This window comes from Bufo bufo, chromosome 8, assembly GCF_905171765.1.
Source record: "Bufo bufo chromosome 8, aBufBuf1.1, whole genome shotgun sequence".
Classification (NCBI taxonomy): Eukaryota; Metazoa; Chordata; class Amphibia; order Anura; family Bufonidae; genus Bufo; species Bufo bufo.
In genome coordinates, this window is record NC_053396.1 from 208,869,986 (window position 1) to 208,896,616 (window position 26,631).

A 26,631-nucleotide genomic window follows, 5' to 3' on the forward strand; every position below is an offset into this window, starting at 1 on the left:
TATACTGTATTATACAGCACATATTACATGTAGTATATACAGGAGGAGACATAATAATAATATACACAGTATCACTGGTGACCGGAGAGGTGAGACCCTGTATATACTGTATTATACAGCACATATTACATGTAGTATATACAGGAGGAGACATAATAATAATATACACAGTATCACTGGTGACCGGAGAGGTGAGACCCTGTATATACTGTATTATACAGCACATATTACATGTAGTATATACAGGAGGAGTCATAATAATAATATACACAGTATCACTGGTGACCGGAGAGGTGAGACCCTGTATATACTGTATTATACAGCACATATTACATGTAGTATATACAGGAGGAGACATAATAATAATATACACAGTATCACTGGTGACCGGAGAGGTGAGACCCTGTATATACTGTATTATACAGCACATATTACATGTAGTATATACAGGAGGAGACATAATAATAATATACACAGTATCACTGGTGACCGGAGAGGTAAGACCTTGTATATACTGTATTATACAGCACATATAACATGTAGTATATACAGGAGGAGATATAATAATAATATACACAGTATCACTGGTGACCGGAGAGGAGAGACCCTGTATATACTGTATTATACAGCACATATTACATGTAGTATATACAGGAGGAGACATAATAATAATATACACAGTATCACTGGTGACCGGAGAGGTGAGACCCTGTATATACTGTATTATACAGCACATATTACATGTAGTATATACAGGAGGAGACATAATAATAATAATATACACAGTATCACTGGTGACCGGAGAGGTGAGACCCTGTATATACTGTATTATACAGCACATATTACATGTAGTATATACAGGAGGAGACATAATAATAATATACACAGTATCACTGGTGACCGGAGAGGTGAGACCCTGTATATACTGTATTATACAGCACATATTACATGTAGTATATACAGGAGGAGACATAATAATAATATACACAGTATCACTGGTGACCGGAGAGGTGAGACCCTGTATATACTGTATTATACAGCACATATTACATGTAGTATATACAGGAGGAGACATAATAATAATAATATACACAGTATCACTGGTGACCGGGGAGGTGAGACCCTGTATATACTGTATTATACAGCACATATTACATGTAGTATATACAGGAGGAGACATAATAATAATATACACAGTATCACTGGTGACCGGAGAGGTGAGACCCTGTATATACTGTATTATACAGCACATATTACATGTAGTATATACAGGAGGAGACATAATAATAATATACACAGTATCACTGGTGACCGGAGAGGTGAGACCCTGTATACACTGTATTATACAGCACATATTACATGTAGTATATACAGGAGGAGACATAATAATAATATACACAGTATCACTGGTGACCGGAGAGGTGAGACCCTGTATACACTGTATTATACAGCACATATTACATGTAGTATATACAGGAGGAGACATAATAATAATATACACAGTATCACTGGTGACTGGAGAGGTGAGACCCTGTATACACTGTATTATACAGCACATATTACATGTAGTATATACAGGAGGAGACATAATAATAATATACACAGTATCACTGGTGACCGGAGAGGTGAGACCCTGTATACACTGTATTATACAGCACATATTACATGTAGTATATACAGGAGGAGACATAATAATAATATACACAGTATCACTGGTGACCGGAGAGGTGAGACCCTGTATACACTGTATTATACAGCACATATTACATGTAGTATATACAGGAGGAGACATAATAATAATATACACAGTATCACTGGTGACCGGAGAGGTGAGACCCTGTATATACTGTATTATACAGCACATATTACATGTAGTATATACAGGAGGAGACATAATAATAATAATATACACAGTATCACTGGTGACCGGAGAGGTGAGACCCTGTATATACTGTATTATACAGCACATATTACATGTAGTATATACAGGAGGAGACATAATAATAATATACACAGTATCACTGGTGACCGGAGAGGTGAGAGCCTGTATATACTGTATTATACAGCACATATTACATGTAGTATATACAGGAGGAGACATAATAATAATATACACAGTATCACTGGTGACCGGAGAGGTGAGACCCTGTATATACTGTATTATACAGCACATATTACATGTAGTATATACAGGAGGAGACATAATAATAATAATATACACAGTATCACTGGTGACCGGGGAGGTGAGACCCTGTATATACTGTATTATACAGCACATATTACATGTAGTATATACAGGAGGAGACATAATAATAATATACACAGTATCACTGGTGACCGGAGAGGTGAGACCCTGTATATACTGTATTATACAGCACATATTACATGTAGTATATACAGGAGGAGACATAATAATAATAATATACACAGTATCACTGGTGACCGGGGAGGTGAGACCCTGTATATACTGTATTATACAGCACATATTACATGTAGTATATACAGGAGGAGACATAATAATAATATACACAGTATCACTGGTGACCGGAGAGGTGAGACCCTGTATATACTGTATTATACAGCACATATTACATGTAGTATATACAGGAGGAGACATAATAATAATATACACAGCGTCACTGCCGACCGGAGAGGTGAGACCCTGTATATACTGTATTATACAGCACATATTACATGTAGTATATACAGGAGGAGACATAATAATAATATACAAAGTATCACTGGTGACTGGAGAGGTGAGACCCTGTATATACTGTATTATACAGCACATATTACATGTTGTATATACAGGAGGAGACATAATAATAATATACAAAGTATCACTGGTGACTGGAGAGGTGAGACCCTGTATATACTGTATTATACAGCACATATTACATGTAGTATATACAGGAGGAGACATAATAATAATATACACAGTATCACTGGTGACCGGAGAGGTGAGACCCTGTATATACTGTATTATACAGCACATATTACATGTAGTATATACAGGAGGAGACATAATAATAATATACACAGTATCACTGGTGACCGGAGAGGTGAGACCCTGTATATACTGTATTATACAGCACATATTACATGTAGTATATACAGGAGAAGACATAATAATAATATACACAGTATCACTGGTGACCGGAGAGGTGAGACCCTGTATATACTGTATTATACAGCACATATTACATGTAGTATATACAGGAGGAGACATAATAATAATATACACAGTATCACTGGTGACCGGAGAGGTGAGACCTTGTATATACTGTATTATACAGCACATATTACATGTAGTATATACAGGAGGAGACATAATAATAATATACACAGTATCACTGGTGACCGGAGAGGAGAGACCCTGTATATACTGTATTATACAGCACATATTACATGTAGTATATACAGGAGGAGATATAATAATAATATACACAGTATCACTGGTGACCGGAGAGGTGAGACCCTGTATATACTGTATTATACAGCACATATTACATGTAGTATATACAGGAGGAGACATAATAATAATATACACAGTATCACTGGTGACCGGAGAGGTGAGACCCTGTATATACTGTATTATACAGCACATATTACATGTAGTATATACAGGAGGAGACATAATAATAATATACACAGTATCACTGGTGACCGGAGAGGTGAGACCCTGTATATACTGTATTATACAGCACATATTACATGTAGTATATACAGGAGGAGACATAATAATAATAATATACACAGTATCACTGGTGACCGGGGAGGTGAGACCCTGTATATACTGTATTATACAGCACATATTACATGTAGTATATACAGGAGGAGACATAATAATAATATACACAGTATCACTGGTGACCGGAGAGGTGAGACCCTGTATATACTGTATTATACAGCACATATTACATGTAGTATATACAGGAGGAGACATAATAATAATATACACAGTATCACTGGTGACCGGAGAGGTGAGACCCTGTATACACTGTATTATACAGCACATATTACATGTAGTATATACAGGAGGAGACATAATAATAATATACACAGTATCACTGGTGCCCGGAGAGGTGAGACCCTGTATATACGTTATTATACAGCACATATTACATGTAGTATATACAGGAGGAGACATAATAATAATAATATACACAGTATGACTGGTGACCGGAGAGGTGAGACCCTGTATATACTGTATTATACAGCACATATTACATGTAGTATATACAGGAGGAGACATAATAATAATATACACAGTATCACTGGTGACCGGAGAGGTGAGACCCTGTATATACTGTATTATACAGCACATATTACATGTAGTATATACAGGAGGAGACATAATAATAATATACACAGTATCACTGGTGACCGGAGAGGTGAGACCCTGTATATACTGTATTATACAGCACATATTACATGTAGTATATACAGGAGGAGACATAATAATAATAATATACACAGTATCACTGGTGACCGGAGAGGTGAGACCCTGTATATACTGTATTATACAGCACATATTACATGTAGTATATACAGGAGGAGACATAATAATAATAATATACACAGTATCACTGGTGACCGGAGAGGTGAGACCCTGTATATACTGTATTATACAGCACATATTACATGTAGTATATACAGGAGGAGACATAATAATAATAATATACACAGTATCACTGGTGACCGGAGAGGTGAGACCCTGTATATACTGTATTATACAGCACATATTACATGTAGTATATACAGGAGGAGACATAATAATAATAATATACACAGTATCACTGGTGACCGGAGAGGTGAGACCCTGTATATACTGTATTATACAGCACATATTACATGTAGTATATACAGGAGGAGACATAATAATAATATACACAGTATCACTGGTGACCGGAGAGGTGAGACCCTGTATATACTGTATTATACAGCACATATTACATGTAGTATATACAGGAGGAGACATAATAATAATATACACAGTATCACTGGTGACCGGAGAGGTGAGACCCTGTATATACTGTATTATACAGCACATATTACATGTAGTATATACAGGAGGAGACATAATAATAATATACACAGTATCACTGGTGACCGGAGAGGTGAGACCCTGTATATACGTTATTATACAGTACATATTACATGTAGAATATACAGGAGGAGACATAATAATATACACAGTATCACTGGTGACCGGAGAGGTGAGACCCTGTATATACTGTATTATACAGCACATATTACATGTAGTATAAAGGTCCTTCTAAAAAAATTAGCATATTGTGATAAAGTTCATTGTTTTCTGTAATGTACCGATAAACATTAGACTTTCATATATTTTAGATTCATTACACACAACTGAAGTAGTTCAAGCCTTTTCTTGTTTTAATATTGATGATTTTGGCATGAAGCTCATGAAAACCCAAAATTCCTATCTCAAAAAATTAGCATATTTCATCCGACCAATAAAAGAAAAGTGTTTTTAATACAAAAAAAGTCAACCTTCAAATAATTAAAGGGTTTCTGTCACCCCATTAAACCGTTTTTTTTTTTTTCTTTAATAATAATCCCTATAGTGCGATCTCATGATACATAATCAACTTAATAATTTTGGTTCAGTAGATTTTGGTAAAAAACGATTTTTAAAATATGCTAATTACCTTGCTACCAGCAAGTAGGGCGGCTACTTGCTGGTAGCAGCCGCATCCTCCGATGGTAATGACTCCCCCTCGGCATGCTGATTGACAGGGCCAGGGAAGGTAATCCTTCTCTGCTGGCGCTGTTAGAATTTGAAATGTCGCGCCTGCGCCGTACCTGGCTTCAATCGGCGCAGGCGCACTGAGAGGCGGCCGCTCTGCTCGACCGCTCCATCCTCAATGCGCCTGCGTCGATGACGTCATCGCATACACCCGGAAGAGAAGACGCCGGCCTACTTGCTGGTAGCAAGGTAATTAGCATATTTTAAAAATCGTTAGAAAAAAAATAAAAAACGGTTTAATGGGGTGACAGAAACCCTTTAAATTCAGTTATGCACTCATTACTTGGTCGGGAATCCTTTTGCAGAAATGACTGCTTCAATGCGGCGTGGCATGGAGGCAATCAGCCTGTGGCACTGCTGAGGTGTTATGGAGGCCCAGGATGCTTCGATAGCGGCCTTAAGCTCATCCAGAGTGTTGGGTCTCTCAACTTTCTCTTCCCAATATCCCACAGATTCTCAATGGGGTTCAGGTCAGGAGAGTTGGCAGGCCAATTGAGCACAGTAATACCATGGTCAGTAAACCATTTACCAGTGGTTTTGGCACAGTGAGCAGGTGCCAGGTCGTGCTGAAAAATGAAATCTTCATCTCCATAAAGCTTTTCAGCAGATGGAAGCATGAAGTGCTCCAAAATCTCCTGATAGCTAGCTGCATTGACCCTGCCCTTGATAAAACACAGTGGACCAACACCAGCAGCTGACATGGCACCCCAGACCATCACTGACTGTGGGTACTTGACACTGGACTTCAGGCATTTTGGCATTTCCCTCTCCCCAGTCTTCCTCCAGACTCTGGCACCTTGATTTCTGAATGACATGCAAAATTTGCTTTCATCCGAAAAAAGTACTTTGGACCACTGAGCAACAGTCCAGTGCTGCTTCTCTGTAGCCCAGGTCAGGCGCTTCTGCCGCTGTGGGGAATGCGGCACCTGTAGCCCATTTCCTGCACACGCCTGTACACGGTGGCTCTGGATGTTTCTACTCCAGACTCAGCCCACTGCTTCCGCAGGTCCCCCAAGGTCTGGAATCTTCCTCAGGGTCCGGTCACCTCTTCTTGTTGTGCAGCGTTTTCTGCCACACTTTTTCCTTCCCACAGACTTCCCACTGAGGTGCCTTGATACAGCACTCTGGGAACAGCCTATTCGTTCAGAAATTTCTTTCTGTGTCTTACCCTCTTGCTTGAGGGTGTCAATGATGGCCTTCTGGACAGCAGTCAGGTCGGCAGTCTTACCCATGATTGCGGTTTTGAGTAATGAACCAGGCTGGGAGTTTTTAAAAGCCTCAGGAATCTTTTGCAGGTGTTTAGAGTTAATTAGTTGATTCAGATGATTAGGTTAATAGCTCGTTTAGAGAACCTTTTCATGATATGCTAATTTTTTGAGATAGGAATTTTGGGCTGTATGCCAAAATCATCAATATTAAAACAAGAAAAGGCTTGAACTACTTCAGTTGTGTGTAATGAATCTAAAATATATGAAAGTCTAATGTTTATCAGTACATTACAGAAAATAATGAACTTTATCACAATATGCTAATTTTTTGAGAAGGACCTGTATATCACCCCCATAGTAGGTATACAAGACACTTGTTCAGACTTACTCCTCCATCGTTTCTTCGAGAAACCTCTCTTCCATTTGCTTACCTATATATCTTAGGGCTCATGCACATGAACGTATTTTCTTTCCATGTCCATTCCTTTTTTTTCGCGGACCAAATACGGAACCATTCATTTCAATAGGTCCGCAAAAAAACGGAAGGTACTCCATGTGCATTCCGTTTCCGTATGTCCGTATCTCCGTTCCACAAAAAAAATAGAACATGTCCTATGATTGTCCACATTACGGACAAGGATAGTACTGTTCTATTAGGGGCCAGCTGTGCCGCAAAATACGGAATGCACACGGACATCATCTGTATTTTTTGCGGATCCGTTTTTGCGGACTGCAAAATACATATGGTCGTGTAAATAAGCCCTTAGAAGTACATGGATTGAGATCTGTTAGGCTTTATTCACATCTCCATTGAGATCCCGCAGGCTGTTCCAGCACAGATCAGATCAGCCTGTCAGATCTCACAGGATCCAGTGTTTCCTGATAATTTACTAATCACTGTCGGATCCCTATTGACTGCTGTGAGGTTTGGCGGTCATCCAGCTGATTTCCGGCATAAATACCAAGATTCATCCGGACAAAAACTGTTGCATGCAATGATTCTTTCTGTCCGACGCCACCATTTGCGCCGGATCAGGCAGCTGGGCCTCAGAAACAGATATGTGAATGCAGCCCTTACACACATAGTATAAGTCACTCAGATTTTTTGTCTCACACTAAGGGCTCATGCACACAAACGTATTTTTGTCCGTTCCATTTTTTTTTCTTTTTAGTGGCCTGTAACCATTCATTTCAATGAGACCACACAAAAAAAAATGAAAAACTGATGTCAGTAAGTCTGTAGCATTGTTACAATGGATCCACAAAGAAAACAGATGTAACACTTACTACTAGGGATGAGCGAACCCGAACTGTATATAACAGGTTTGTACCGAATTTTGGGGTGTCCGTGACACGGACCCGAACCCGAACATTTTCGTAAAAGTTTGGGTTTGGTGTTCGGCGCTTTCTTGGCGCTTTTTGAAAGGCTGCAAAGCAGCCAATCAACAAGCGTCATACTACTTGCCCCAAGAGGCCATCACAGTCATGCCTACTATTGGCATGGCTGTGATTGGCCAGTGCAGCATGTGACCCAGCCTCTATTTAAGCTGGAGTCACGTAGCGCCGCACGTCACTCTGCTCTGATCAGTGTAGGGAGAGGATGCAGCTGCTGCTGTTAGGGCGAGATTAGGCAGGCATTTGCTCAGGAAAAACACTTAATGAAGTGATCGATCTACAGCTGTGGATCATTCAACTGCTGCTATTTAATTGCTCACTGTTTTTAGGCTGCCCAGAGCGTTTTTCTGTCACTTTTTTCTGGGGTGATCGGCGGCCATTTTGTGTCTTGTGGTGCACCAGCACAAGCTGCCACCAAATACATTTAACCATCAATAGTGTGTTGTTTTTTTTTGCTATATCCTACATCAGGTGCTTGGCTGTGCTTGCTATTTTATTGAGGGGTGAAATACAATTGCCAAAATAGCAGTACCCTAAATCTGGTGTTTCAGCTGTGGCTAGCCAATTGTAATACTGTCTGCTGTCTGGCAAAGGATATATTTTTTTCTGGGGTGAAATACAATTCCCAAATTAGCAATTCCCTAAATCAGTGGTTTCTGCTGTAGCAGGCCAAATTTAAATCTATCCATAAAAGGGTATATTAGATTGAAGGTGCTGATAGGGTCATCCTCAATAACTTCACATGCTACCGTGCATTTCCAAGTCTAATTCTGTCCGTAAACGTATACCTGTCATCCAGGGCCTAAATACTAGGCCTACAATTTATATTCAGCTAAATCTGTCGTTACTGCTGTGGCTGGTCAAGTTATTTAGTGTCCGTCAAAGCACAGTTTTTGTTCTGGGTTGAAATACAATTCCCAACTTAGCAATTCCCTAAATCAGTGGTTTCTGCTGTATCAGGCCAACTTTAAATCTATCCATAAAAGGGTATATTAGATTGAAGGTGCGGATAAGGTCATCCTCAATAACTTCACACGCTACCGTGCATTTCCAAGTCTAATTCTGTCCGTAAAAGGGAGACCTGTCATCCAGGGCCTAAATACTAGGCCTACAATTTATATTCAGCTAAATCTGTCGTTACTGCTGTGCCTGTATTAGTGTAATACGGTACCTAAATAGATAGCCAGCTAGTGTTAGGTGTCTGTAAAAAAAAAGGCCTGAATTTGAATTCAATACATTGGGCCAAATAATAATTTTCTTTTTGTGGTGAACAGTAACAATGAGGAAACATCTAGTAAGGGACGCGGACGCGGACATGGTCGTGGTGGTGTTAGGGGACCCTCTGGTGCTGGGAGAGGACGTGGCCGTTCTGCCACAGCCACACGTCCTAGTGAACCAACTACCTCAGGTCCCAGTAGCCGCCAGAATTTACAGTGATATTTGGTGGGGCCCAATGCCGTTCTAAGGATGGTAAGGCCTGAGCAGGTACAGGCATTAGTCAATTGGGTGTCCGACAGTGGATCCAGCACGTTCACATTATCTCCCACCCAGTCTTCTGCAGAAAGCGCACAGATGGCGCCTGAAAACCAAGCCCATCAGTCTGACATATTACCCCCGTGCGTATCAGGGAAACTATCTGAGCCTTAAGTTATGCAGCAGTCTCTTATGCTGTTTGAAGACTCTGCTGGCAGGGTTTCCCAAGGGCATCCACCTAGCCCTTCCCCAGCGGTGGAAGACATAGAATGCACTGACGCACAACCACTTATGTTTCCTGATGATGAGGACATGGGAATACCACCTCAGCACGTCTCTGATGATGACGAAACACAGGTGCCAACTGCTGCGTCTTTCTGCAGTGTGCAGACTGAACAGGAGGTCAGGGAGGAAGACTGGGTGGAAGACGATGCAGGGGACGATGAGGTCCTAGACCCCACATGGAATGAAGGTCGTGCAACTGACTTTCAGAGTTCGGAGGAAGAGGCAGTGGTGAGACCGAGCCAACAGCGTAGCAAAAGAGGGAGCAGTGGGCAAAAGCAGAACACCCGCCGCCAAGAGACTCCGCCTGCTACTGACCGCCGCCATCTGGGACCGAGCACCGCAAAGGCAGCTTCAAGGAGTTCCCTGGCATGGCACTTCTTCAAACAATGTGCTGACGACAAGACCCGAGTGGTTTGCACGCTGTGCCATCAGAGCCTGAAGCGAGGCATTAACGTTCTGAACCTTAGCACAACCTGCATGACCAGGCACCTGCATGCAAAGCATGAACTGCAGTGGAGTAAACACCTTAAAAACAAGGAACTCACTCAGGCTCCCCCTGCTACCTCTTCTGCTGCAGCCGCCTCGGCCTCTTCTGCTGCTGCCGCCTCCGCCTCTTCCTCCGCCTCTGGAGGAATGTTGGCACCTGCCGCTCAGCAAACATGGGATGTACCACCAACACCACCACCTGCGTCACCAAGCATCTCAACCATGTCATACGGCAGCGTTCAGCTCTCCATCTCACAAACATTTGAGAGAAAGCGTAAATTCCCACCTAGCCACCCTCGATCCCTGGCCCTGAATGCCAGCATTTCTAAACTACTGGCCTATGAAATGCTGTCATTCAGGCTGGTGGACACAGACAGCTTCAAACAGCTCATGTCGCTTGCTGTCCCACAGTATGTTGTTCCCAGCCGCCACTACTTCTCCAAGAGAGCCGTGCCTTCCCTGCACAACCAAGTATCCGATAAAATCAAGTGTTCACTGCGCAACGCCATCTGTGGCAAGGTCCACCTAACCACAGATACGTGGACCAGTAAGCACGGCCAGGGACGCTATATCTCCCTAACTGCACACTGGGTAAATATAGTGGCGGCTGGGCCCCAGGCGGAGAGAGCTGTTTGGCGCACGTCCTTCCGCCGCCAAGGATCGCAGGGCAACATTCTTTGCCTCCTGTTGCCTCCTCCTCCTACTTGGCTTTCTCCTCCTCTTCTTCCACCTGCTCATCCAGTCAGCCACAGACCTTCACCACCAACTTCAGCACAGCCCGGGGTAAACGTCAGCAGACAATTATGAAACTCATATGTTTGGGGGACAGGCCCCACACCGCACAGGAGTTGTGGCGGGGTATAGAACAACAGACCGACGAGTGGTTGCTGACGGTGAGCCTCAAGCCCGGCCTGGTGGTGTGCGATAATGGGCAAAATCTCGTTGCAGCTCTGGGACTAGCCGGTTTGACGCACATCCCTTGCCTGGCGCATGTGCTGAATTTGGTGGTGCAGAAGTTCATTCACAACTACCCCGACATGTCAGAGCTGCTGCATAAAGTGCGGGCCGTCTGTTCGCGCTTCCGGCGTTCACATCCTGCCGCTGCCCGCCTGTCTGCGCTACAGCGTAACTTCGGCCTTCCCGCTCACCGCCTCATATGCGACGTGCCCACCAGGTGGAACTCCACCTTGCACATGCTGGACAGACTGTGCGAGCAGCAGCAGGCCATAGTGGAGTTTCAGCTGCAGCACGCACGGGTCAGTCGCACTGCGGAACAGCACCACTTCACCACCAATGACTGGGCCTCCATGCGAGACCTGTGTGCCCTGTTGCGCTGTTTCGAGTACTCCACCAACATGGCCAGTGGCGATGACGCCGTTATCAGCGTTACAATACCACTTCTATGTCTCCTTGAGAAAACACTTAGGGCGATTATGGAAGAGGAGGTGGCCCAGGAGGAGGAGGAATAGGGGTCATTTTTAGCACTTTCAGGCCAGTCTCTTCGAAGTGACTCAGAGGGAGGTTTTTTGCAACAGCAGAGGCCAGGTACAAATGTGGCCAGCTAGGGCCCACTACTGGAGGACGAGGATGACGAGGATGAGGAGGAGGTGGAGGAGGATGAGGATGAAGCATGTTCACAGCGGGGTGGCACCCAACGCAGCTCGGGCCCATCACTGGTGCGTGGCTGGGGGGAAACACAGGACGATGATGATACGCCTCCCACAGAGGACAGCTTGTCCTTACCTCTGGGCAGCCTGGCACACATGAGCGACTACATGCTGCAGTGCCTGCGCAATGACAGCAGAGTTGCCCACATTTTAACGTGTGCGGACTACTGGGTTGCCACCCTGCTGGATCCACGGTACAAAGACAATGTGCCCACCTTACTTCCTGCACTGGAGCGTGATAGGAAGATGCGCGAGTACAAGCGCACATTGGTAGACGCGCTACTGAGAGCATTCCCAAATGTCACAGGGGAACAAGTCGAAGCCCAAGGCGAAGGCAGAGGAGGAGCAAGAGGTCGCCAACGCAGCTGTGTCACGGCCAGCTTCTCTGAGGGCAGGGTTAGCATGGCAGAGATGTGGAAAAGTTTTGTCAACACGCCACAGCTAACTGCACCACCACCTGATACGGAACGTGTTAGCAGGAGGCAACATTTCACTAACATGGTGGAACAGTACGTGTGCACACCCCTCCACGTACTGACTGATGGTTCGGCCCCATTCAACTTCTGGGTCTCCAAATTGTCCACGTGGCCAGAGCTAGCTTTTTATGCCTTGGAGGTGCTGGCCTGCCCGGCGGCCAGCGTTTTGTCTGAACGTGTATTCAGCACGGCAGGGGGCATCATTACAGACAAACGCAGCCGCCTGTCTACAGCCAATGTGGACAAGCTGACGTTCATAAAAATTAACCAGGCATGGATCCCACAGGACCTGTCCATCCCTTGTGCAGATTAGACATTTATAACTACCTCCCCTTAACCATATATTATTGTACTCCAGGGCACTTCCTCATTCAATCCTCTTTTTATTTTCATTTTACCATTATATTGCGGGGCAACCCAAAGTTGAATGAACCTCTCCTCTGTCTGGGTGCCGGGGCCTAAAAATATCTGACAGTGGCCTTTTCCAGGGTAGGGTGACATGAAGCCTGATTCTCTGCTATGGGACCTCTCTCCTCTGTCTGGGTGCCGGGGCCTAAAAATATCTGACAGTGGCCTGTTCCAGTGTTGGGTGACATGAAGCCTGATTCTCTGCTATGACATGAAGCCTGATTCTCTGCTATGGGACCTCTCTCCTCTGTCTGGGTGCCTGGGCCTAATAATATCTGACAGTGGCCTGTCCCATGTTGAGTGACATGAAGCCTGATTCTCTGCTATGACATGAAGCCTGATTCTCTGCTATGGGACCTCTCTCCTCTGTCTGGGTGCCGGGGCCTAAATATCTGACAATGGCCTGTTCCAGTTTTGGGTGACGTGAAGCCTGATTCTCTGCTATGACATTAATGCCTGATTCTCTGCTATGAGACCTCTCTCCTCTGTCTGGGTGCCGGGGCCTAAATATCTGACAATGGCCTGTTCCAGTGGTGGGTGACGTGAAGCCTGATTCTCTACTATGACATGAAGCCTGATTCTCTGCTTTGGGACCTCTCTCCTCTGTCTGGGTGCCGGGGCCTAAAAATATCTGACAGTGGCCTGTTCCAGTGTTGGGTGACATGAAGCCTGATTCTCTGCTATGACATGAAGCCTGATTCTCTGCTATGGGACCTCTCTCCTCTGTCTGGGTGCCGGGGCCTAATAATATCTGACAGTGGCCTGTTCCAGTGTTGGGTGACATGAAGCCTGATTCTCTGCTATGACATGAAGCCTGATTCTCTGCTATGGGACCTCTCTCCTCTGTCTGGGTGCCGGGGAATAAATATCTGACAATGGCCTGTTCCAGTTTTGGGTGACGTGAAGCCTGATTCTCTGCTATGACATGAAGCCTGATTCTCTGCTATGAGACCTCTCTCCTCTGTCTGGGTGCCGGGGCCTAAATATCTGACAATGGCCTGTTCCAGTGTTGGGTGACGTGAAGCCTGATTCTCTGCTATGACATGAAGCCTGATTCTCTGCTATGACATGAAGCCTGATTCTCTGCTATGACATGAAGCCTGATTCTCTGCTATGGGACCTCTCTCCTCTGTCTGGGTGCCGGGGCCTAAATATCTGACAATGGCCTGTTCCAGTGTTGGGTGACGTGAAGCCTGATTCTCTGCTATGACATGAAGCCTGATTCTCTGCTATGACTTGAAGCCTGATTCTCTGCTATGACATGAAGCCTGATTCTCTGCTATGGGACCTCTCTCCTCTGTCTGGGTGCCGGGGCCTAAATATCTGACAATGGCCTGTTCCAGTTTTGGGTGACGTGAAGCCTGATTCTCTGCTATGACATGAAGCCTGATTCTCTGCTATGGGACCTCTCTCCTCTGTCTGGGTGCCGGGGCCTAAAAATATCTGACAGTGGCCTGTTCCAGTGTTGGGTGACATGAAGCCTGATTCTCTGCTATGATATGAAGCCTGATTCTCTGCTATGGGACCTCTCTCCTCTGTCTGGGTGCCGGGGCCTAATAATATCTGACAATGGCCTGTTCCAGTGTTTGGGTGACGTGAAGCCTGATTCTCTGCTATGACATGAAGCCTGATTCTCTGCTATGGGACCTCTCTCCTCTGTCTGGGTGCCGGGGCCTAAATATCTGACAATGGCCTGTTCCAGTGTTGGGTGACGTGAAGCCTGATTCTCTGCTATGACATGAAGCCTGATTATCTGCTAAGGGACCTCTCTCCTCTGTCTGGGTGCCGGGGCCTAAATATCTGACAATGGCCTGTTCCAGTGTTGGGTGACGTGTAACTTCTCTACAGAGTCTTGTCTCCACACTGAGATTTGTTTTCTTAGGGCTCATGCACTTGGCCGTTGCCTATTTGCGCTCCGCAAATTGTGGATCTGCGAAACACGGATACCGGCCATGTACGTTCCGCGGAACGGAACGTCCAGCCCATAAATGAACAGTCCTATCCTTTCCATAATGTGGACAAGAATAAGACATGTTCTATATTTTTTCGGATGCAATGGAACAGACAAACGGATGCGGACAGCGCACTGAAGTGAATTGGTCCCGGATGTGGACCAAAAATACGTTTGTGTGCATGAGCCCTTACATACAGACTGGCATTTCAGGATCTACCCCTGGACAAATTAACCTCCTCAGGACCGCCGCACGCAGGATTGCGTCTTTGCAGCGGCCCTGTTACTCCTCCTGGACGCGCCAGGGCGTCATCTCGCGAGACGCGTTTACAGGAAGTGCAGGTAAACTAGCTGATCTACAGCCTGCCAGCGGCGATCGTTCGCTGGCAGGCTGTAGATGCAATTTTTTTTATCCCCTAAAAGGTATATTAGACGCTGTTTTGATAACAGCGTCTAATATACCTGCTACCTGGTCCTCTGGTGGTCCCTTTTGCTTGGATCGACCACCAGAGGACACAGGCAGCTCTGTAAAGTAGCACCAAACACCACTACACTACACCCCCCCCTGTCACTTATTAACCCCCTGATCACCCCATATAGACTCCCTGATCACCCCCCTGTCATTGATCACCCCCCTCTCATTGATTACCCCCCTGGAAGGCTCCATTCAGATGTCCGTATGTATTTTACGGATCTGTGGTGTCCGTGTTTTGCGGATCCACGGATCCGCAAAACACATACGGACGTCTGAATGGAGCCTTACAGGGGGGTGATCAATGACAGGGGGGTGATCACCCCATATAGACTCCCTGATCACCCCGCTGTCATTGATCACCCCCCTGTAAGGCTCCATTCAGACGTCCGTATGTGTTTTACGGATCCATGGATCGGATCCACAAAACACATACGGACGTCTGAATGGAGCCTTACAGGGGGGTGATCAATGACAGGGGGGTGATCAGGGAGTCTATATGGGGTGATCACCCCATATAGAAGCATTGCCCGACTTCTCCTGAGTACGGCGATATCACATGTGTGACACTTTTTTGCAGTCTAGGTGGGCAAAGGGGCCCAAATTCCAAAGAGCACCTTTAGGATTTCACAGGGCATTTTTTACACATTTTGATTTCAAACTACTTCTCACGCATTAGGGCCCCTAAAATGCCAGGGCAGTATAACTACCCCACAAGTGACCCCATTTTGGAAAGAAGACACCCAAGGTATTTCGTGATGGGCATAGCGAGTTCATGGAAGTTTTTATTTTTTGTCACAAGTTAGTGGAATATAAGACTTTGTAAGGAAAAAAAAAATCATCATCATTTTCCGCTAACTTGTGACAAAAAATAAAAAGTTCTATGAACTCACTATGCCCATCAGCGAATACCTTAGGGTGTCTACTTTCCGAAATGGGGTCATTTGTGGGTTTTTTCTACTGTCTGGGCATTGTAGAACCTCAGGAATCATGACAGGTGCTCAGAAAGTCAGAGCTGCTTCAAAAAGCGGAAATTCACATTTTTGTACCATAGTTTGTAAACGCTATAACTTTTACCCAAACCATTTTTTTTTTACCCAAACATTTTTTTTTAATCAAAGACATGTAGAATAAATTTAGCGAATTTTTTTATAGAAATATAGTTAAAAAAAAATAATTAGAACTGAAAGTGAAAAATTTCATTTTTTGGCAAAAATTTTGTTAAATTTCGATTAATAACAAAAAAAGTAAAAATGTCAGCAGCAATGAAATACCACCAAATGAAAGCTCTATTAGTGAGAAGAAAAGGAGGTAAAATTCATTTGGGTGGTTAGTTGCATGACCGAGCAATAAATGGTGAAAGTAGTGTAGTGCAGAATTGTAAAAAGTGGTCTGGTCATTAAGGGTGTTTAAGCTAGGGGGGCTGAGGTGGTTAACAGTGACTCATTGGCCCTCTTAGGGCGCCTTCACACACTGCAGATTTTGTGGCAGAAATTTCCACAACATAAAATCAGTTCCTTTCAGCTGAATGGGCCTTGCAGAAATCCTTGTGCTTTCCACTCCATTCACATGAATGGAACTGAATTTCAGTAGCAGAAATTTCAGTAACAAAATCTGTAGCATGTGAAGGCGCCCTTTGGCCTCTTTTACACAGTCAGTATTTGTAAGCCAAAACCAGGAGTGTGTCCAAAACACATAAGAGGAACACATAGTTCTAAGTATTATATATTTCATTCTGGGTTTTGGCTAACAAATACTGATGTCACATACTGCCCGTGTAAAAGAGGCCTTAGCGTTCATGCACAAGACTGTGGTTTTTGTCCACATTTTTTGTGGTTTGGATGCTGATCCATTCACTTCAGTGGGGCCGCAAAAGATGTGGACAGCCCGATGTGTATTGTCCGCTTCCGGACGTCCATTCCGTGCCATCTGCAAAATTATAGAACATGTCTTATTATTGTCCGCATTACGTATAACGAAAGGACTGTTCTATTAGGGGCCAGCCATTCTGTTTTGCAAAATGCGAAGTGCACATGGCCGGTATACGTGTTTTGCAGATGCACATCATTTTCTTCAGACGTCTCCAGGACCTCAGATGGCTAGACATCATACCCAGAACGGGCCACCTCACCCTGTGTCACTAGGGGCTCATGCACACGACTGTTATCAGACGGGGTCCATATTGCAGCCTGCAAACAGCGGGTCTGCAATATACAGGCACTGCAGAACGGAGGCACGGAAGCACTATGGAATGCTTCTGTGGGTTTTCTGTCCGTGCCTCCGCACCGCAGAAAAGTAGTGCATGCAAGTGATTGGGTCTACATATGGCGGCCCTACAGTCGGTGCCTGTGCATTGCAGGCCAAAATTTGCAGTCCACAGCACGGGCCTGCCTGGCACACGTTCGTGTACATGAGTCCTGCAACAGATGTATTCCTCTCCTCCCTGTGTGAGGATACACCCTGTACTATGACCAGGGGCGTAGCTGTAGTGAAAGCAGAGGAAGATGCTGCTGCAGGGCCCAAACTCAGTACTACAGTATATACAGTATATACAGTTGCAAGAAAAAGTATGTGAACCCTTTGGAATGATATGGATTTCTGCACAAATTGGTCATAAAATGTGATCTGATCTTCATCTAAGTCACAACAATAGACAATCACAGTCTGCTTAAACTAATAACACACAAAGAATTAAATGTTACCATGTTTTTATTGAACACACCATGTAAACATTCACAGTGCAGGTGGAAAAAGTATGTGAACCCCTAGACTAATGACATCTCCAAGAGCTAATTGGAGTGAGGTGTCAGCCAACTGGAGTCCAATCAATGAGATGAGATTGGAGGTGTTGGTTACAGATGCCCTGCCCTATAAAAAAACACACACCAGTTCTGGGTTTGCTTTTCACCAGAAGCATTGTCTGATGTGAATGATGCCTTGCACAAAAGAGCTCTCAGAAGACCTACGATTAAGAATTGTTGACTTGCATAAAGCTGGAAAGGGTTATAAAAGTATCTCCAAAAGCCTTGCTGTTCATCAGTCCACGGTAAGACAAATTGTCTATAAATGGAGAAAGTTCAGCACTGCTGCTACTCTCCCTAGGAGTGGCCGTCCTGTAAAGATGACTGCAAGAGCACAGCACAGACTGCTCAATGAGGTGAAGAAGAATCCTAGAGTGTCAGCTAAAGACTTACAAAAGTATCTCGCATATTCTAACATCCCTGTTATCGAATCTACGATACGTAAAACACTAAACAAGAATGGATTTCATGGGATGATACCACAGAGGAAGCCACTGCTGTCCAAAAAAAACATTGCTGCACGTTTACAGTTTTCACAAGAGCACCTGGATGTTCCACAGCAGTACTGGCAAAATATTCTGTGGACAGATTAAACCAAAGTTGTGTTGTTTGGAAGAAACACACAACACTATGTGTGGAGAAAAAGAGGCACAGCAAACCAACATCAAAACCTCATCCCAACTGTGAAGTATGGTGGTGGGGGCATCATGGTTTGGGGCTGCTTTGCTGCGTCAAGGCCTGGACAGATTGCTATCATCGAAGGAAAAATGAAGTTTATCAAGACATTTTGCAGGAGAACCTAAGGCCATCTGTCCACCAGCTAAAGCTTAACAAAAGATGGGTGTTGCAACAGGACAATGACCCAAAGCATAGAAGTAAATCAACAACAGAATGGCTTAAACAGAAGAAAATACGCCTTCTGGAGTGGCCCAGTCAGAGTCCTGACCTAAACCCGATTGAGATGCTGTGGCATGACCTCAAGAAAGCGATTCACACCAGACATCCCAAGAATATTGCTGAACTGAAACAGTTCTGTAAAGAGGAATGGTCAAGAATTACTCCTGACCGTTGTGCACGTCTGATCTGCAACTACAGGAAACGTTTGGTTGAAGTTATTGCTGCCAAAGGAGGTTCAACCAGTTATTAAATCCAAGGGTTCACATACTTTTTCCACCTGCACTGTGAATGTTTACATGGTGTGTTTAATAAAAACATGGTAACATTTAATTCTTTGTGTGTTATTAGTTTAAGCAGACTGTGATTGTCTATTGTTGTGACTTAGATGAAGATCAGATCACATTTTATGACCAATTTGTGCAGAAATCCATATAATTCCAAAGGGTTCACATACAGGGGCGTAACTAGAAGTGACTGGGCCCCACAGCAAATATTTGTAATAGTGTAAACCCCACTCCTTTGGCACAGTGTAGCGGTATACTCTATATTGTGTGGCACAGTGTAGGCTATATGTGAATAACATAAACATATTTCATATGAAAACTTACAGTTACTTGGCTCTTGGAGATCTTGGACACCACTTCAACACTTGGCCGGGGGCTCGGCGGAGCTGATGTTGTGTTTTATCATAATGAGAAAGATTTCATAATAAGGATTTGGAGATGGGGCAGAGGGATAGCAGAGCAGTGAGAGGCTGCCGCTGCTACAAGGGGGTCATACCATGGGGGAGTAATAAAGCCCACCATAATGCCCCCCCCCAGTAGTAATAATTCTCCTTATAATGTGACAGTGCAAAAATACCCCCTTATAATGCCCCCAGTTGAGCTAATGTCCCTATAGAGCCCCCATAATGTGCCAGTATAAAATACCCCTATATAGTGCCCCCAGTAAATTCCCCAATAGTGCTCCTCTCACCCTTCCTGCTAGTGCCCCCCATAATGTACCAGTATAAAATGCCCCATATATAGTGCCCCAGTAGATGCCCCTCAGTGTCCGGCCTCTGATAGGCTGCCGGCCTAGTGTCCCCCATAATGCCCCCCAATAATGTGCCAGTAAGTGTCCCCATAGATGCCCCCCCCATCGTGTGCCAGTATCAAGTGCCTCTCTCCTCCCCCCCACATGTCCCAGTATCATAGTGCCATCTCCCCCCCCAATGTGCCAGTATCAAGTGCCTCTCTCCTTCCCACCCCCCCATGTGCTAGTATCATAGTGCCAAACCCCCCCCATGTGCCAGTATCAAGTGCCTCTCTCTTACCCCCCATGTCCCAGTATCATAGTGCCATCTCCCCCCCAAAAAAAGTGGCAGTATCAAGTGCCCCCCCCCATGTGCCAGTATCATAGTGCCAAACCCACCCATGTGCCAATATCAAGTGCCAAACCCCCCACACTTGCCAGTATCAAGTGCCTCTCTCCCCCCCCCATGTCCTAGTATCATAGTGCCATCTCCCCCCAAAAAAAGTGCCAGTATCAAGTGCCTCTCTCCGCCCATGTGTCAGTATCATAGTGCCAAACCCACCCATGTGCCAGTATCAAGTGCCAACCCCCCCCCCACATGCCAGTATCAAGTGCCTCTCTCCTCCCCCCATGTCCCAGTATCATAGTGCCATCTCCCCCCCCCCCCACAAAAAAGTGCCAGTATCAAGTGCCTCCCTCCCTCCCGCCCCATGTGCCAGTATCAGGTGCCAACCCCTCTCCTGCCCCCCATGTGCCAGTATCAGGTGCCTCTCTCCCCCCCCCATGTGCCAGTATCAGGTGCCAATAGGTGCTGCTCATATATAGAGATATAGCAGAGCTGAGTGTGCTGGGACAGCTGTCATATAGAGATATAGCGGTGCTGGGTGTGTTGGGGCAGCTGTCATGTGTATAGATGTTCACTTAGCCAGCCCAGCTATAACAGTAGAAGTCTCATATTTTTTCAATCAGTTGCAATGCAGCCTTTATGGCTGTGTGGGTAAATGCTTTGCCTCTGATACACTGATACAATGGAGGTTGTGGGTTCGAATCCCAGACACATCAGGAGACTTTAGGAGACAGTAAGATTAGATCACATTAGCGAGGGGGCCTGGTCAGCCGCCGCAGCTGCTGTGAAGGGGCCCTGAACCGATATTTAACTAACTTGAAAATAAACTGTCACACACGCTGCCGGGGCACCGGGCCCCGAAACAGCTGCTTCCCCGGTAGTTACGCCACTGTTCACATACTTTTTCTTGCTACTGTACGTTGCACGGGAGGAGGGGCGGCAAAGATGTTGGTAAAGCCCAGTTCAAAAATTTGCTGTGGGGCCCAGTAATTTCTAGTTACCCCACTGACCTCTGTAACCACTGAACAAAGCCCAGATAATACACCCTCATAATATTGGCCATGCTTCGCTACCTTCTCTATAGTTGTCTCATCTTTTTCTTTTGTTCCTTGGACATCATCATGAATTCGTCCCCACATAAATAGTACCTTGGAACCGAACCCTAGTTCGGTGCAAAGGTTTTTTACAGTAGAAATTAATTTCCGAAGTTATTACACAAAATCTCGCTAGACTTCGCAAAGTAATAACTTCAGCTCATCGGAGCCAATACATTCCCACTCCGTACAGTATTAAAACAAAGTTTTATGTGAATCGACTTCAGATGAAGAATCCGAAGTCAATTCGCTCATCCCTAGTTACAATGGATCCGCAATAAAACTGATGTAATACGGATGTCACACAGATGTCATCCATTTTTATTTGTGAGTATCCTTGTTTTGCACAGTGCAAAATACATTGTGTGCATGAGCCCTTAGAAACAAAATCTTCGGTCTTGTGGCCACTAACTATATATTAGTTTCCCTCACTAGCAGGATCTGGGTATGGCCTCTTTCACATGGTCAGTGTTTTGCATCAGTATTTGGTCAGTATTTGCAAGCAAAAACCAGGAGTGGAACCTACAGAGAAAATGTATAATAGAAATATGTTTGCCTCTTCTCCTGGACCCACTCCTGGTTTTGGCTTACAAATACTGAAGCAAAAATACTGACCGCGTGAAAGATGCCTCAATCACACATTGATGACCTATCTTGGGGATAGGTCATCAATATCAGATCAGTGGAGATCCTGGCAATCAGCTTTTAGAAGAGGTCTGGTATTCAGTGTGCGCCGCAGGCTCTTCCTTCACCATGTGACTGTTTATTGGTCACATGGCCTAGTTCCAACTCTGTCCCATTAAAGTAAATGGGGCTTAGCTTCAATACCAAGCACAGATTCTATACAATGTACGGCCCTGTGCAGAGCTCTAGTGAGCGCAGCAGCTCCCTAAAACAACTGATCAGCCCGGTGTCACGGATGGTGTTACAGAAAACTAGAAGACACAAATGAAGAGCCGACTGACTTGATCCAAATCTAAGGAACAAAACGGTAAGCCCTGTAACAGCCCTAGCTCTCTCCCTTACTGCTCAGCCTATGCAAAAATCTCAATGGTAGAAAATTGCATACCCTCGTTCCTCGACTGTATGACACCTGAACACCCTATAATAGTGAGGGGACACGACCACCAGCTCCCTACACTTAATACGGAGGGAGTCAGGGTCACCTAGGATCAAGCCCACAGGAAAACAGAAATAAAGAAACAGACTCATCTTGTGGATGCAGCAGTAACAGCTTCTAGCATCAGCACACTCCAGGAAGTTGTATAAACCGCAAGGTAAGGCAGTATGGGGAGGAGATATATAGGGAGGCAAACACTGCTAATAGATGACAGCTGGGAGAGGGAGGAGAGATGTCAAAATGAAAGCAAAACAAAAGAAGATCATGCAGAAGGTACTGAAGAACGTCTAACAGAACTTCTCAAAGATCTGGTGGTGACAGTACCCCTCCCTCTACGAGTGGACTCCGGACACTCAGAGCCCACCTTCTCAGGATGGGACCTATGGAATGCCCTGAGAAGACGAGTGGCCTTAATGTCCGCCACTGGAACCCACATCCTCTCCTCAGGACCATAACCCTCCCAATGAACGAGGTACTGAAGAGAACCGCGGACAATACGAGAGTCCACAATCCTAGAGACCTGAAATTCAAGATTACCATCAACCACAATCGGAGGAGGAGGCAAAGAGGAGGGTACAGTGGGTTGGACATAAGGTTTCAATAGGGACTTGTGAAAAACATTATGGATCTTCCAAGTCTGAGGAAGATCAAGACGGTAGGCAACGGGATTGATGACGGACAAGATTTTGTAAGGCCCAATAAACGTAGGACCTGGCACATTATGGGGGCACTATGGGGACCTTAGGGAACCTTCAATTTGATATTCTTAGTAGACAACCATATCAGATCACCAACATTCAGGTCCGGACCAGGCACACGTCTCTTATCCGCCACACGCTTATATCTCTCACTCATGCTCTTTAGATTATCCTGAATCTTTTGCCAAATAGATGACAAAGACGAGGAGAATATCTCCTCATCAGGTAAACCAGAAGCCCCCTCTCCAGAGAATGTCCCAAACTGCGGATGAAACCCATATGCACCAAAAAATGGTGACCTATCAGAGGACTCCTGACGACGGTTATTTAAAGCAAACTCAGCAAGGGAGAGAAAAGAACACCAATCCTCCTGATTCTCCGCCACAAAACAGCGCAGATATGTCTCCAGATTCTGATTGACGCGCTCTGTCTGGCCATTCGACTGCGGGTGGAAAGCAGAAGAGAATGACAACCGAACCCCCAAGCGAGAACAGAAGGCATTCCAGAATCTGGAAACAAACTGCGCGCCCCTATCAGAGACTATGTCTGAAGGGATACCATGCAGTTTGACAATGTGATCAGTAAATGCCTGCGCCAGCGTTTTAGCATTGGGCAAAACAGGAAAAGAAACAAAATGCGCCATTTTGCTAAAACGGTCCACCACCACCAGAATCACAGACTTCCCCGAGGAACGAGGCAGGTCTGTAATGAAATCCATGGACAGATGTGTCCAAGGACGGGAAGGAATGGGTAACGGGAGGAGAGGACACGATGGCCGTGAATGAGGGACTTTGGCACGAGCGCAGGTCTCGCAGGCTGCCACAAAACCAAAACCCTCAACCGACTTACGAAGAGCCGGCCACCAGAATCTCCGAGCCATGAGATCCACTGTGCCTCTACCCCCCGGGTGCCCAGCAAGGACAGTATCGTGGTGCTCCTTAAAAACCTTGTGTCATAAAGTGAGAGGCACAAACAACCTCCCAGGAGGACAAAGATCAGGAGCCTCTGCCTAAGCTGCCTGAACCTCTGCCTCCAATTCAGGATAAAGAGCAGGCACAACCACCCCTTCAGCCAAAATGGGACCCGGGTCTTCAAAGTTCCCCGCTCCCGGAAAACAACGTGACAGGGCATCCGCCTTCACATTCTTAACCCCAGGGCAGAACGTGACAACAAAATTAAACCTTGAAAAGAACAAAGACCATCTGGCCTGTCTCGGGTTCAGACGCTTGGCTGACTCCAAGTAGGCCAGATTCTTATGGTCGGTAAACACGGTAATAGGGTGTCTGGCTCCCTCTAGCCAATGGCGCCACTCCTCAAAAGCTAACTTGATGGCCAACAACTCCCTATCTCCCACATCGTAATTTCTCTCTGCGGAGGAGAGTTTTTTCGAGAAAAAAGCACACGGTCGCCATTTGGCAGGAGAGGGACCCTGAGACAAGACCGCACCCACACCCACCTCAGAAGGGTCCACCTCAACAATGAAGGGCAGAGAGATATCAGGTTGTACCAAGATGGGAGCGGAAGCAAAACTCTCCTTGATACTAGAAAAAACCTTACGCGCCTCTACCGACCAGGAGGAAAAATCTACCCCCTTTCTAGTCATATCAGTGAGTGGTTTAACAACAGAGGAATAATTCAAAATAAACTTCCTGTAATAATTGGCAAAACCCAAAAAAACGCATCAGCGCCTTCTGATTCTCAGGAAGCTCCCACTCAAGCACAACGCGGACCTTCTCTGGGTCCATGCGAAAACCAGAAGCGGAGAGAAGAAACCCCAGAAATTGAATTTCTGGAACCGCAAACACACATTTTTCCAGTTTAGCGTACAATTTATTCTCCCGCAGGATGAGCAAGACCTGACGTAGGTGGTCCTTATGAGTTTTGAAATCAGGAGAAAAAGTCAAAATGTCATCTAGATACACTAGTACAAATTTCCCCATTAAATGATAAAAAATGCTGTTCACAAAATGCTGAAAGACGGCTGGAGCATTCATCAAACCAAAAGGCATAACCAAATTCTCAAAATGGCCCTCAGGGGTATTGAAGGCCGTTTTCCATTCGTCTCCTTCTCTGATCCTGACCAGGTTGTATGCCCCTCTTAAATCCAACTTGGAAAAACTTTAGCCCCAACAATCTGGTTAAACAGGTCCGGGATCAGAGGAAGCGGATAAGGGTCACGAATTGTGATACTGTTCAGCTCCCTGAAATCCAGACATGGTCTTAAAGAACCATCTTTTTTCTTAACAAAGAAAAAACCAGCGGCAACAGGTGACTTCGAGGGTCGTATGTGTCCCTTTCTCAGGCTCTCAGAGATATAAGCACGCATAGCGACCCTTTCAGGTTGGGAGAGATTGTATAAACGAGATTTAGGCAGCTTGGCGCCTGGCATGAGATTAATAGGGCAATCGTACTCCCTGTGAGGGGGCAGCTCCTGAACACCACTCTCAGAAAACACATCCGAAAATTCAGAGAGAAAAGATGGTACAGTCTTAGTAGAAACCTCTGAAACAGATGTCGTGAGGCAATTCTCTCTGCAAAAGTCACTCCAACCATTTATTTGCCTCGCTTGCCAATCAATGGTGGGGTTATGTTTAGTGAGCCAGGGTAGCCCCAACACTAGAGGAGTAGGCAACCCGCTTAGGACGAAACATGACATATCCTCAACATGAGTATCAATCACAATCAAACGGATATTGTGAACTATGCCCTTTAACGATTTCTGAGAAAGTGGAGCGGAATCAGTAGCAAAAACAGGTATATCCTTTCCCAAAGTGCATACCTGGAAACCATGTGTTATAGCAAACTGATTATCAATGAGATTGACAGCTGCTCCACTATCTACGAAAATCTCACAAAAAATGTTCTTGCTCTCTAGCGCCACGCTGGCAGGTAGGACAAAACAGGAACTACAAGCAAACGGAAAACCTTCAATTTCCGCATCAACCTTGCCAATATTAACAGATGGAACGTTTTTAGAGGATTTTTTTCTTTTTGTTTCTTTATTACTCTCAAAAAACTGCCTGAATCTCCTAGAGGGACAATCATTTGCCAAATGATTTATACCTCC

At 45.0% G+C, this 26,631-nt stretch overlaps 1 protein-coding gene across 2 annotated transcripts in view; it reads left to right on the plus strand.

Annotated features, from left to right (window-relative positions):
* LOC121009466 (HLA class II histocompatibility antigen, DRB1 beta chain-like) overlaps positions 1–26,631 on the plus strand; it is a 180,196-nt gene that overhangs the window by 135,735 nt on the left and 17,830 nt on the right. The window lies entirely within an intron of this gene.